Source organism: Lonchura striata, chromosome 3 (assembly GCF_046129695.1).
Source record: "Lonchura striata isolate bLonStr1 chromosome 3, bLonStr1.mat, whole genome shotgun sequence".
NCBI lineage: Eukaryota > Metazoa > Chordata > Aves > Passeriformes > Estrildidae > Lonchura > Lonchura striata.
The window spans coordinates 35,954,276-35,969,511 of record NC_134605.1 but is presented as its reverse complement, the minus strand read 5'-3'; the positions used below and the strand labels follow the sequence as shown (position 1 = coordinate 35,969,511).

General features: G+C 45.1%; 1 protein-coding gene across 3 annotated transcripts in view; it reads right to left on the bottom strand.

Annotated features, from left to right (window-relative positions):
• TJAP1 (tight junction associated protein 1) overlaps positions 1-13,625 on the bottom strand; it is a 40,311-nt gene extending 26,686 nt beyond the window's left edge. For 2 of the 3 annotated variants that reach the window (XM_021544112.2, XM_021544115.2), the window contains exons 1-2: positions 13,574-13,619; positions 12,352-12,430 (exon numbers count right to left, since the gene is read on the bottom strand). The gene's annotated coding sequence lies outside the window, so the exon portion shown is untranslated. Of the gene's footprint in view, positions 1-12,351; positions 12,431-13,573 lie in introns of all 3 variants that reach the window. The other variant, XM_077782070.1, reaches the window with a different exon arrangement.
• Positions 13,626-15,236: the final 1,611 nt, after the last annotated feature.

Below are 15,236 nucleotides of genomic sequence, written 5' to 3'. Positions count from 1 at the left end.
CAGGAAAGGCCCATCACTTACTTTCACCACAAGTTTTACCACAAGGTCAGCTTCTCCAGTCTACTTCACATCCCCTGCCTGGCATTGCTCTTGTAAAACTGAAATGCCTTTACCACTGTTGTCTTTTGGGATAGAATAAGTCCATTAATTATTCTAAGGTTAAGGAAAACCACTCCTTTCTAGTAATGCTAAACAGACAAGCTCCTTCCCTACACAGGGCTCCCTCCTGTAGATCCTCCACAAGTAAACCCTATGCAGCTCTTCAGAGAACAAGCAGGGAATGCAAAATATTTGAGCTACAAGTGAAATCACCTATCCTCAAAGGGGCTCTAATTGAGGACTAATAAAACCCCAGATATCTTAAAGAAAGCAAGCCATCACATTCCAGGTACCTTTTTTTGGTCAAGTGTTAGACAAGAACCCAAAGAGCTAGTAGCTCACTGCTCATCTAAGGGTAAAGACCATGGAGCAATGCCAGCATATAGCCAGGCAGATGTTGCACAAACAAGGTGTTTGCTCAGTATCAACAATGAGCTGTTCACTCATGCCTTCAGCTTCATGCAGCTGCACGAGTGCAGCTCTGCTAAGTCTGTGACTCTGGACTAAGGAATGTCTCAACTGGACAAACCCCACATCTGCTGACGGCTCAGTGTGCCCAGGATCAGACCAATTCCCTATTTTACCGTCCAGCCGCAGCAGTGCCTTCTACTCTCTATTCCACCAGGGGGAGATCTAGCTGCTTGTGAGGGTTACAGCTCTAGCCACAGGAACACATTGCCCGGATACGGCTGCAAAGAGGCCTGGATTCGTAGAGTCTTGAAGTCCAGAGCAGGGAAGCCAAAACAAGGAGTTAGTGACTTTCTCTCCATAACATATTAAAACTCACCGACAGGATGGAAAAAGGCCAATAATCAGCTGTACTTCCTCCTTGGCCAACACCACATCCATGTCATTCTTATTCCCTCACTCCTTTCCTGGCAACTGTAAAATGTCAGCAGAAGCAGTATCTAATCCAAAACGAGACCTCCATCTTTGCAGCCATAGCCCATATTGCATGACAAAGCTGAAACAGCCAGTATGGCAATGATGATACACACTTAAAATGCTCTGTCAGTAACCTGCCACACAATCCAATTTTGGACTTACTTATATTTTGCTACCACCTCTCATTGCTGCAGGGCATATTGTCCAATCTGCCACTACAGAACAGAGGAAGAAAAATGAAGATTCAGGCAACACACTCTCTCAGCATCCAAGCCCTAATAGTCATGTATGGAGTCAGTGGCAACTAGTTTGAAATGAAATGCACACTTTACATGAAACCAAAAGAGAAGAGAGTCCAATGTGAATAATTTCCAATTGTTTCATGATGCTAATAGCCTTGGAACAAGTAGCATTCCCTTAAACACTATTACTGAGATCCTGCTTTGAAAAGTGATACAGTCTTCTGGAGAGAGGGTGGCATGGACCTGTTTGCAGCGTGCTCTGCAGTGACTCACGTGGTGAGTGTGGTGACAGCTAAAAAGCAAAAACTAAGCTATAAAGCCAGAGAACCTTTGAGAGCAAATTCTTTAATTCCTGCTACTGTCTAAGGATGGCAGTAAGGAGGTCCTCTGCAAAAGACTAACTTTAATAAGGAAGTGACTGGCAGGTCACAGAATTTCAGGCTACTAGAATTTGCCAAAAGGGAAACTGCAAAAGATCCAAGCAAACAGGATAATGAACAGCCCAGGGCTTACCCAGAACAGAGAAGATGGTCTGCTGTTACTTCCACAAGCCTTACCTATGGGCTGCCTATAGTGATGCTACCAAACAGGATCACGTTTCCCTGTGCCAGGCAAATGAAAGAGTTGTATAGAGGACAAGGATGGCTTGCATGACGGGTGCATAGCAAACTAGTGACCATTTCTCAAAACATATATCATAACAAGGATCCCAAAATAACAGCTACATCCTGATCTGCCATCTTTCAGCAAACTTCCTGTCCTCAGTTCTTGGGGTACCAGCTAGAAAAGGAAAGATTTTCCAGAATAAGTTGGAACAGGATATTTACCTGCCGACTGGGGGAAGCACTCCTGCCCAGGTTAAATCTCAGAGCCAGGCAGACACCTCATGTACTGAGCAGAGATGGATGGCACAAACCACTCAATCATCTACTGACTGCCAAGAGCACACAGGCTGCAGGGGGAAAAAGCCAACCTTAATTTGCCTTATCGGTGTAAATTAAACCGTACAACACACCCAAGCAAACAGTCAGTTCCTTTGGAAAAGCAGGCATGAGTTATTTTGCTGCAGCTATAAAGGAAACATTGCTGCTAGGACATGCCCCTGGAGTGACTGTGCCGCTCAGCTCTCCCGGTGCATTCCTGGGGTTGTTTAGCATGGATTCAGCTCCAGCCTTTCCACAAGCAAGAAGTTTGAACCCTGAATGCCATCTGCAAACACAGCCAGACTCCACCTCTTGCATGCCTGCAGGCCACCAGGTGTGGCCAGGAATGGCACAAGCTACACACTAAATACACCTTTCATGTGGAGCTGAAAGCATGTAGCCACGGGGCATGAACAGCACGCCACCCGCCGCCGTGCTGACTCCCACTGCAGGAATGCGGCTGCAACCACAGGCCAAGAAAGGCAAACACATTGCATTCCTCATCAGGCAGAGAAGGAAAACAAGTAGCAAGCCCACACACCCACCCCGCTGACACCCACCATGCTCCCTCTCCACACTGCCTGCGTGGCCACCGTCAGGACCCCAACGACAACTTCAGCCCCTGATTCATTTGTGTGAAGGTCAAGTTCTCCAGGCAACTTCTTGATCCAAAAGGACAAGAGAAACAGAGCAAGGCAGGAGAGTTCTCGACTGGGCACGAAACCCACAGGGAGAAGGAGCTGCCACCCAGGCTGGAAAGTAGCCACAGTCCAGGGCAGGAACAGCTCTGTGCACTAGCCTGGGAAGGGAATTTCCCTGACTCTTCCTTTAAGACAAGGGGCAAATATTAACAACTGACACCTTTTGTGCTGATGGGGCAGGGCTAAATAAGAAGTTGACTTTGGGCAATAGGGATGCTTGGAAGGATCCAGGTCTTTTTCTATCCCTAGAAAACCATCTTACCTTAATTGAAGTAGCTTTTCTGGGATGGAGGGCCTTCCTCATTACCCCAAAAATTGTTCTGTAAATGCTTGTCTCCACTGCCCACACATACAGATCTGACCTTCACTTTACAACATTCTTCCATTACAGCACTGACACTGGGTCATTTCAGTGATCAAGAGAAGAAAAACTTAATGTATAAACACACAAGACACCAGGTAACCTTTTATCTCAGAACCTCATCATTTTAGAGTTGCAAAGAGACTCTGTGCTCTAGTCAGAAAAAACCATTAATCCTCCCTCATGTGGCAATCCTACAAATCCTAAAGCTTTCCAAAGAATTCATATTCTCAAATATGAAGTTACTCTGAGGGATGCCTCAGATGTGAAACTGTCAGCAGAATTCTCAAGTCTATATTGTGAACTCCCCACATTGTAAATCTGCACTTACTCTGTGCAACATAACTAAACAACAACCCACTCCTGATAACCTTAAAAATCCATCCCAGTGCTAAGGACTAACTCTGAGACTCAACAACCAGTGCTCTCTCAGCACCAAACAGGAAAACTAACACTCTCAAGAGCACTGCAGCAAGAATATACCCGACTTGAATGTAACAGACAGAAAACAGGGTCAGAAAATTCAGAGAAAACCAATTAAGGGCTGAAACACTGTAACCTCTAGGGAACCTCAAAAGTGAAAGGTCAATGTAACCATAAACTCCAGAGACATACCATTTAGTAGGCTGCTGGAGCAGGGATGATTTATAAGGCTTGCAGCACAGCTGCTCCACACCCCACATGTGCATTTCAAGGCCCTCACAGAGGGAAATGATCTGAGATTAAGTAACAAGAACAGACCAGACTGAGGTCCAGTAGACTTTCTCTTGCCTGTTGAAATTCAAGGCCTCAGGCTACCTGTTCCCTTCATAAGCTGCAGTAGCTCCAGTACTTGGAAGAATGAGGCATGAAAGGCAAATTTACCAATAGATTTATATCCAAAGATATAAATAGAAGTCTGGCAGGATTTGCAGATTAGGTGTCTAAATCACTGCAAGCAGGAGAATGGGCTTCTAACCACTCCATACCTCTCCAACCCCAAGCACCAACAGAAAGCCCATTTCAGACAGGACGGAAGCCCCTGCTGTTCTACACATTGCCAAGGACCATCCCTGTGCAATCCCCTTCCATGGTGACAGCAGGCAAACTCCACAAGTCTCAACAGTGCAACCTGCAATGGCTGCAGCTCTCACAGAATGTAGGTCTGCCTGTTTCCCAGAATAGGAGCTGGCTCTACAGCCTCTCCTCTCCCTTCCCCCACTACATCTTTACTTTTCATAGACTCAATACTGTTTCACGGTACCCTCATCCTGCCACCGGTGGGTGGGTGAGTGGGGGAAAGGGGCCCTTTATAATTGTAGTGTTGCAATCTGCCAGCCCAGCCAGGCAGCCTGTTCCCGCCTGCTCTGTATTAAATACTTTATAACTGATTACACCCCCATGGGGCATGATTAGCAGTCTTCAGAGAACAAAGTCTACTTTCATAAGAATAAGAACAGACACGTACTGCTAACCTACTACACAGCTGGGCAGGTGAGGAAACAGGGAAGAAAGGAGGGTGCGGGGGGGGGGGGGGGGTTGGGGGGGATGAGTTAACTGTACTAACTCTATCCCTCCCCTTCCCTATTCTGGCTGAGCTGAGATTTCCAGTGCCCTGAACGGTATTACCCCTCAGACCCACACCACAAGATTCAGGTAACAAAAGCTCATAAACAAACTGCTGTCCATAGAAGTCAAGCAAAGTCCTAACCTGGAGAGGCAGGGCCTCGAGGCAAAGTGGACTGAGCTTTGCTCTGGGTGACACCAATTCCTTTGCATCAGTTCCCAGGGAATGGGAAGGGTGAATTTCAACTTTAGTATCAAAAACACGGAAAAGGAGGGAAAGCTCAAAATACTATAACATATCCACACCCCTCTCTAAGCTTAGTATGCATCTGAAAGGTCTACATAAGTAACAGCAAAACATCTAATTCAATCTGGAGGTTAACAGCTCTCCAGGTGATGATTTTTTTCTTGTGGGGAGAGAGGAGGTAATGAAGAGGAGGAAAACCCTCTCCATCTGAGATAGGTAATAGGGATCCCCAAACATACACAGTCCGTATGCATTGCTGCAACAAAGAACCAGCTCAATGGAAACTCAGCCAATCTGACATGAAATGACCTACAGCTCATCAGCAAAGAACCTTCCAAATCTCAAAATGCCCACACAAACAGCCACAAATATATTTGGTACTATCTGGCCTCCATCTCAGCAGATGGAGCCTTTCATCAAAAGCAGTAAGAAAAATAAGCCTAGGATAAGCCCCTCCAGCTACTCTCCCCAAACCTCCAACAGAAGCAAGCACAGCAGAAAGCTCCAGGAACATGGAACGTTTGAGAGAGAAGCCCATGCAGAAGTTTCAATAAAACAATAAGAAGTCTCCTAATTGTGTTGTATTGGAAACAATCACCTGCTTTACCCAGAGCCCACTGTCTTTGCCTGTGGCCCCATGGATGCTCATGGTACAGTCTGGAAGCACTCATGTTCAGCTTATGCATCTAGAAGGGACACACTGCTGACACATTCCATCTGGATTCTTACCCAACCCACCCAAGAAAGGCTTTGTTAATGAGTAACCAACCCAGCTGAAAATGATCTACTTATATCTGCTTTACTCAGCAGCTGGGCCTTCAACCAGCACACAGATCTCTGAACTGTACCGTCTAGTCCCATCTGTACAGAAAAACTTACATATTCTCTTTATTACAGGAAGACTTGAAGGTACCAATTGACTTTAGGTTCTGATGTACTTGCCATTGATATAAAGCATCAATACATTTAGAGTTATGCTACTAAACAGATTGTGCTTTCAGGGTTTGGATAAATGGAAGCTTTCACCATAAACACGAGTTAGTCATTAGAAGCTCTAGGAAGTAATTTAAATTATTGCAGCCAGAACAAAAATAGTTTTCCTTTGGGAGCTGAAGTTGCAAAGCTGTAATAAATCCAAGTGGCACAGTAAAACTTCTTATAAAAGCTTAAAATTAGTTGTGAAGCCCCAAATGGCCTTGCATATAATTTGATTCTGCTACCATGGGCTAGGAAAAGGGAAATCACTCATCACACTGTAAAAAAAAAAAAAAACCACTGAAAAACTCTATCATCCTTCAGCTCCTAGGAGACAGAAGTAGGCTTACATTTTGTGTCTCTCTATATATGTGCAAAATACATAGAAATAATAAATACATAAATAAAATCTTAAGCCCACAGAACTAACCATGACTTATTCAACCCCATGCAGTGCTAGGCAGCTATCAATCAGGCATCAAAGCTCAAACTGGAGCATTGCAATCCAACACTCTCTCCTGGCTGCTGTACCCTCACAGATACCCTGTACCCACCCCCATTCCCAGAGTAAATTGCCTTCCACTGCTGAGAAGCACTCCTGCTATTCCAATACTGGTATTCACCATCAGAGCAAGAGACCCTAATTTAGCCCCGCACGGGCCTTCTGCAAACTGCTAATCCCCCACTCCACAGCTGCTTTTCAAATGTATGGGCATGAGCAAACCATAAACGATTTATGGCGCGTGGCAGGAAGACTCCTGGCTCCTTGCGTAGGCGGGGTTTTGGGACAAGATCATGCTTCGACTAATGTTTATATTGTGAGTTGTCAGTCAGGCAGTAAATCATCACTGGAGCTGCACAGTAATACAGCCCCATCCAGCTGGGGCCTTGACAACACTGAATTCTGTTACAGCCATTTCAGATAAACCTGGGGACCTTTTTGCAAAGGCATCATCTAATCATGGGAAAATGAATACACTTATAAGTAGAATCTACCAAAATTCTGTAGCCCAGCAAGGGTGATTTGCTTTCAGGAGTAAAACCAAACTGGTATGAGACATTTGCCAAAAATGACTCTCCACATCACTTGTAGAAGAAATTGGATTGAGTGCCTACACAGACATCTAATAACAGAGTGTATCTCTAGCAAAATGTAGTTACCTGAGAAAACCCTTTTGAGCAAAGTTTTCATTTCCCAGTATTCACATAACTGTGCTGTAAGCAATGCTTACATTTTAAAAGGGAAATAAAGATATTTTCCATACTTTAGTGCACAAAACACTTTCTGCTCACAAAACTAAATGCACTTAAAGGCAGGATGTAAGCTTGAAGTCCATTCTCAAGGAAGGTTACTCAAAACAACTTAATTTTAAGCACAAAAATCCTATCATTTTTCATTTTCTTTCTCCATTTGAAAATGCTTTTCATACAATACACTGGGTACAAATCTCCTAAAGATAAAAGAGGAGGGAGAAGAGTTCTTCATAATGAAAAAAATATTAATAAAATACTCAAGGGAAAAAAACCCCAGAACAGTAGCTTTAACTGCAATCACTAGTCAGTTGTGAGAGACACCAGATCTCAACTCATTTCCCTAGAATATTTTTAATCTTCCAGTTGTGCAGCAGCAAAGTCATCACTAATGAACACTAAGCTGCAGGAAGAAATCTGATGTAGGAGACAGAGCAGCAATGCATCTTTGAGAATTGCAGAGAGCTTGTGAAGTAAGACATATGCAGGTCCAAAATCAGTTACTCTGAGTAGCATATGCCAAAATAATGGTCAAAAACCTTACAGCCACAACAATTATCTAATTATTACCTTGGGAAAATAACTTATATTCTTTTGAAACAAATGCTACAAAGTAAAACTCGCCTAAGGCTTTTTATGAGCCTATGTGTAATTCCTCAATAATTAGAGAGACTATCTCATCTGTCCCTTTTGATTTCAGAACCATTTGTGCATGAGTGTTACATTAACACAGCTGGACAACTGAGACTTTAAACATGAGAGTAAGAAAATCCAGTTACGACTCCTACAACATTCCCAAAACCAGCTTTATCACAGAGCTAAAATACAAATAGAGAACTCAACCAGAGACATAGAAATCACTGTGGGACTTGCACGTCTGAATTTCCTAACCCTTAAGAAATCAAAAATTTAAACCAGTTTTCTCTTGCCACCAGAAGCTGGTCAGATACTCTCTGCCTAAAAATCCGTCCAACCCTTGCAGGAAAACCTACTTTCCAATCCTGACCATTTTACTTTAACAGCAATACAAAACTTCTGTGACAGTCAGTAATTGTTTATTCTCAGCTGTTAGCCCTGCCACAAAAGGGTTAAAGACATGTGCCCTAAAGCACATGTTGTTGTTCCCAAAGACACCCATAGGACCCATACAGGGATCTTGTGCTTCTCTGAAAATACAGACACTTTCCTCCAGTTCCCCTTGCATTTATGCAAACATTACAAACACACAGCTTTTTATACATATTTTCATGCCACTGCCACTCATCTTTATTAGCCCATGCATCAAATTGAATTTATACCTACTTGCAGCACTGATGAATCTCCTGATCCTCAACAGATTGGACATGAGAGTACAGGACACGAACTGTCTTCACAGACATTAGTACATCCAGGCTCATGCTACAACATACCAGAACTCACTTGAACAGCCTTAAAGCCCTGTCTTTCAGACATTTCACAGACCAAAGTCCACAACAAGACTGCAACGTGGAGAGGCCAAACTCCACACATTCTTTCCCCTTACAAACAAAGGGAAGAAGCAGCAAGTGCTCTGCCTGACCACTCAGCATGAAAAGACAATAGCTGCACATCTCCATGTTTATCAGTAAGATGTTTCTCCTCTAGGAACCACACTATCCTTCCACAGACCTTGCTCTTCACCAGCTTAAAATCCTCAACTACCAGGACTAATCAGAGCAGCTGCAGTGCTTTGTGGATTTGTTCTTTGGTTGGTGATTTGTTGCTTTTATTTTTCTTTCCCCTAATGCAGTTACCACAAAAAGCAAGGTCAGCAAGCAACCTAACACAGCACAGAAGTGATTCAATACCTTGCCCCTGACACAGGCCAATACATTAAGGTGTTTTAGTAGCTGGAGCAAGAAGCCTTAGTGGACAATTATGGAACACATTGCCATTTCTTCAAACCTTTACCTGTTAAGAGATTGGATTAGGTCTGAAAAATACACCTTCCAAAACATGTTCTTTAAGTAAAGCAAGTCTGAACATTTCCACTCCTAAGTGCTTGATCTTTTCTGAATCCCACTCAGCTCTTAGCCTCAGCACTATTATGTGGTAGTGAATTTCCACAGATTAGACATCATGTGAAAATACTTTAAAATCATTATTCAGTTTGATGCCTATCAGTTTCACTGAATTGCATTCACCTCAACTGAAGAATACATTCCAGCTCCTTTACCCCTGCACAGCAGTCTTCCTCAGGCTTTGTTGAAAAGCAGAGGAAAACTGAGCCCACCCAAGTGATGCTTATACTGCATTCCAACCATTGCAAAGCTATTCTCACACTCCTACATGGTTTTCCATGCCATTTCCTTCCTAAGAGCAGCTTGTCCCAGGAGGACCCTCTGGAGAGGCTGGCTTATGTCATTCCAACTACAAAACATCCTGTAAGCTGCTGCTTTTGGCCCTCTCTGGCTGAGCATATTTGGAATAAAACCATACATGAACATCCTGACAATGAAGAGAATGTTACTCTGAGAATGGAACAAGCAATGAAGCAAAAAGGAGAAAATTGTCCTTGAAGTCAAAATGATTGAGGCAAGGTTAGACATGAGCAAAGCAAGCAAATAGTTCCTGGGAAGGCAAAAACAGTGAGGTCTCAGAGTGCCTACTTGCCTTAAACAAGGTAGCGCCTGGCTTGCACTCCATAGCAATTTCACCATACTACAGAATACACAGGACAATAGATCACATAGGGTTCTGCTTCATTTCAAAGTCAGAGCTTGAAATACCATTTCATTTCTCTTCCACCAAGCTTTACTAAAGCATTCAACACCATAGTATCTAAGCATCTACACACTTATGAATTCATCCTCAAATCCCTACTATGAATGGTGTTAATCTTTTCCAAGCAAAGAATGAAGAGTAAGAAACAGTAATGATCTGAACACAATAAATCTGTGGCAGAAATTAGGTATCTTTCTGACCATAACATTGCCCTTCCCCTCCAATGAGCTGTAAAGGTATTTCAACTTTAAAAAGTAACATTCTTCCTACTACAGTTACAGATTCAGCCAATCTAGATCTAAGGAAAAGCCCTCAGGTAGGGGAACTGGCAGGGAAACAGGATGGATGATTTCGTGCCCTAAGGCATTCGTCCTGTTTGCATAGGTTGCACACATAGTTCCTTTGCAGTCCTGCATAAAAGAATCTCAGAGAGGATCGTATTTACCCAGTTACTAGTGATCTGAAATACACACAGCTGGCACAAATGCCAACAAGCACTCTCTCTCTGAAGCTCAGGATGTCATACAGAAATGAGGTACCTTCCCCACCAAAAACCCTCAAGCAAGGAGATGAATATATCCAGTTTCAGGACCTTAAATTTACTCTCAAAGCATTAATCAAGTCAAATGGTCAAGAAAATCTGCTGTATTATCAGAATTACAGATCCTGGCAAGCCCAGTAAAAAGAGCAAGATGAATCAAAAAGGTGTCAAGCCAGATCCTCATTTATTAGCAGAGGAATCCTACCCTCAATCTGCATCACATGCAGGCTCATTTGAGACCTCTACATGTTGCATTTCCCCAGCAATACGTAAGGCAGAGAGTTCTGTTGTCACTCTGTGCTGGAGAAACAAGGCCTGTGACAACAAAACATAACACAGTAAATTTGTCAGGACCTAACCTCCAGAACTGATTCTTGGATCTACACTGTAGATGTGGTGACACATGGAAATATCAGAATCCAGTTTTCAGTAGATTCTCCATAAAACATGGCAGACATTTTAACAGGTTAGGGAGTTCACCTTCAGAAAAACCATCAGCCTCTAAGACTCACAAGCATGAAATCAACCACCAAAATATACAGATACATTTTCTAAAATTTGTCTTCTTTGCTACCTCTCAAATAGCTTGGCTTTCTTCACCTTTTTAAAAACACTTTATATGCCACAACAGCTGCCACAAGCCCTTTTTCCAAGCCACCTCTGATACCATTCAGACCAGTACACTGAACAAAAATAATTTGTCCCATCTAACTTGATTTCTTCTGTGCTGGGACAAGAAGCAGGCAGACCTGCAAAAGACTACAGCTTTTTCAAAGCTTTTACCTATCTCCCTGACAAGCTATACCATGACTGTATTTAGGGTGGATGGCAGAGATAAGAACTGAGGGTTTGTTGGCTGAAAAGCAAGTGACTTAGCAGCAGCTAACAAACAACTTTAAACAGAGTGGAAAAGCATGCAAGGTCATCTTTAGTTCAGAAAGCTGGTTTGGAGAGTGAAGAAGCAACAGGTCTTGGCAAGTAACTCATCCCCTCCTGACCCAATGCCTTGTTAATACTAAAGATGAAGATAACCACGGGCTGCCATTTAGAACTCCACTGGCCCTGCTGAAATGCACTCAAGATTTCATGAGCACTGGGTGCCTGGGAAGGAATTAAAAACTCCTCTTGATACCACAGCTAAGACCCGGTAGCTTAAATGCTGATTTAGCACCCAGAAGCTAAAGCACACTGTATGCAAAGCACTGCTGGGATCTAGGTACTTTCTGCAGAGAAAGGAGTTGTTATAAAGGTGATCTGACAGTGCACAATAAAAAAACCAGCTGGGTACCAAACAACTGCTCCTCTAAACTGGATCTCAACAGTGAGTGCAGGTACACCTGCACCACCCATCACAGGCACAGTTAAAATTTGTGTGGAAAAATAACATGGTGGAACAAATAACCTGACAGAACAGAGGGCCACTAGAACCAGCTAACTTTGACACTGCCACTATTGCAAGAGCAGGATGGTCAGAAAGGATTTCATTTGGATTATGGCTGGGCAGATCCCTTGTGAATTATACGGCCAGCATGGCTACTTTGGCACTGATAGAGCACATTTAAGCTTGATTTCCCAGATGGCATGTCAAGAGCACTGGCTTACATCTTTAATTGAACTTTTCTTCCCAGAAGCTCTTGCTGAATTTCTCAGGGTCACTCCCATTTCACTAACACCCCTGGCCTCTCAATTCTGGCAACACAGGCCTACTATGATACAGAGAACACCACAAAGAGGGTTACTGTTTCAGGTATGTGGTTCATATGGTCTCAAAAAAATTCCACTAGTGGTACAAAAAAGCCACAGTCTGACTCAGCATCAGCTCATTCCTGACTTTCTTACCTGCTATCTGAAGATTTAGTAAAAATTCATGACTTCATTTTATATAGGTCCTTTATAGGTCCCAGTTCCTTCTCTGAATCTGTAAAACAGAAAAGTATAGCTCTGAAAAGCTTTCACTGGCACAGAACTATCTACCTGTGATGGGTGATTCTTTTCAGTGCACAAGAGCCACCTGGCATCTCTCAGATCTAGGTCATTCTCAGCCTTGCCAGATTTGTGTATCATTTGCACACCCTGATGCCTACCTCACGCACACCCAAAAATCTGTGTATTAGCACTCAATCCTTTACTCTGCTCCATGCAGTGCTCAAGCTCAGAGCCAGAAGCAGTACAGCATTTACTGTTCACCTGTTTGCCTTTAAAGTCTCCCCATTTTCTCAGAGGCTACACACTGGTTCTACAGGGGAAGGCATCCCTTGCACTAGAGAGGATGTCCAGGCTGGCAGAGAATTTCCCATTAACCCCTGCCGAGTCCGACACCAGAGGAATGCTGATTCTTCTCTTCCAACCCTGCCTCTGCCAGTAACACTCTGGTTCTTTAACACAGCTGCTGGTCCAGACTTGTTCCATTTTGCAGCTCCTACTCCAGCAACGCTCCCTGCAGAGATACTGCTTTCTCATCCTCCGCACCATCTAAGTCTCCATCACACCACCTAACTCTCCATCACTCAGGAACAGCTACACCCTGCGAGGACCAGGTTCTCCCTGCTGATTCCGTGCCTGCGCTGCTCTCTGACACGGGTCTTCCCCGGGAGGAAGAGCTCCGTAACGCCCTGATGACCGAGGCAGTGGCATCACCACCCTTCCTCACGGACACCGTCCCTTCCCTGGGGCCTCGCCGTCCTCTCGCACCCAACCCCCGCCCCACCTGGCTGACCCCGCCCCCCCCCCCGGCCACGGTGCAACTCGCCCGAACCCGCTGTCCTACGGAAATTCTACAATTCCTCGCCACACACGTGGACAGAAAAGGCCCACCCCGCTCGCTGGGCGTCGTCCGAAGCCCGCAGGGGCCCAGGAGCGCAGGGGGCCCCGCCCGGGGCTTCGTCCCCAGCCGGTCGCGCTCCCCGCTCCCCGCCCCCGGAGCCCCAGCCCGGCTCTGACCCGGTCGGGCTCGGCGCCACCAAGGGTCCCAGTGACTTTGCGGCCGGTTCGGCCTCGGTTCGACCCCGCCTCGGGCCCGCCCCAAACTTTGCCCCCGCCCGGCCCCGGCCCGCGCTCTCGCCTTAGGCCGCCATTTTGCCGCGGGGCACGCCGGGTAATCCGGCGGAATCCCCACGTCGCGGCGCGGTTGCGTCATCGGACGGCACGCGCGGAGGGGCGGGGCGGGGCAGTCCCGGCGGGGCGGGAGCGGCCGCCCTCAGTGTCGGGGGCCGGGAACCGCTCCTGCCCCTGCCCCTTCCTACGTGTCCCGCGTTCTGGGAAACGACCCGACAGCCTCGGGCGTATCCCAGCCTGTCTCTAGAGAAATAGAAACCCAACAGTGGGACCAGGTGGAGAGGGAGGGAGAAAGTAGAGTAGTAAATGGAGAAACCCACCTGAAAACCCCCAAGAACAACTCTCTGCTTCTTAAAGGAGGGATGCTGAGGACAGCGTGTGCCAGGCAAGAGCTAGTCAAACCCTGACACAATTTGTGAATGTGCTTTGGTATTCATTTGCAAAATCTTCTGCTGTGTTGCTCTAGTTTTGGGTTTTGAAAAATCAGTACATTTTAATTTCTAACTAAATCACCCCATTTATTCAATGCTGAGATCAGACAGGTACTTTTTCCATTGCTTTTCATGCCCAATGCATAGACTTACCCACTGCTTCCATATCCTGTTGTTTCACAAACATCTCATGAATTGATGATTCACACAGTAAAAAATGAAGCCTAGTCCTGAGGAAATTTTCCCGGTTCAAAAAGGTTTTGATAGAACTTACATGATGTTCTTCAATGTACTACTACATTTACAAAGCCTTCAGATTTACATTCAGGTAGTACCAGGCTCACAGTACTGCAAACTCTGCCCAAGTGGTCCCCTCTCTTACACAATAAAAGACAGGTGCTCAGCAGGACCCCACTTCCATGACCTTGGGAATATTGTGCAAAAACGTCTGCTGAGCGCCCAGCAAGGGCCGTCTGCACAACACCACGCGTCAGCCAGGGATATTTCAAGAAAGCCTTCAGTATTTGTGCCCCCATACATTCTCCAAACCCTCCCTGTGCTGGAGTCAGATAACAAGCAGAAGGACAATGGCTCCAAGAATCCAGGCTGCCCATCTGCTCTGCACTTCCAGATTCTTGCTTCCACAGCGCCAGCTGATGAAATTTTCATAGCTGATGAGGTTTCTCATTTCCACCAGGCCTTGCTGCCCTGGAGCCTTCACAGCTGTGGTCTGTTCAGGTTTCCGTGGGTGAGCACTGATGGCAGCAATGATTAAAGTGCTTTGCTTTCTTTTAGTGACTTGTCAGAGTAGGATCTTCAAACTTTTCACGAGTCTAGGTGAAATAAGGCCTGAATGAAGAAGAGAGGCTGATTTTCAAATGGTCTTGTCATTTACTGCTTCCATTAAACTCTTCTCAAAATCAGATCTCAAGGTCAGACCACCAAGAAAGACAGGAACTCATCTTGTGCTGGTTGAGCACCAATCACCTGCTCTGAGCACCAAAACACACTCTTCCCTCAGATCCCAAAGGCCTTGATTCCCAATCCCGCTTCCTCTCCACATACATCCACCCTACCTTTCCCTATATCTGATATGCTTGTGAGCTGGACTCACCATTGCCCTGAGCCCAGAGATGTGACATGATGCAAAAGCATGACGCTAGGTTACATTATATTCATTTATATAACACCATTAATACCAAAGTGCAGCTCCCTGCTAGAGCCAGTTGCTCACTAATG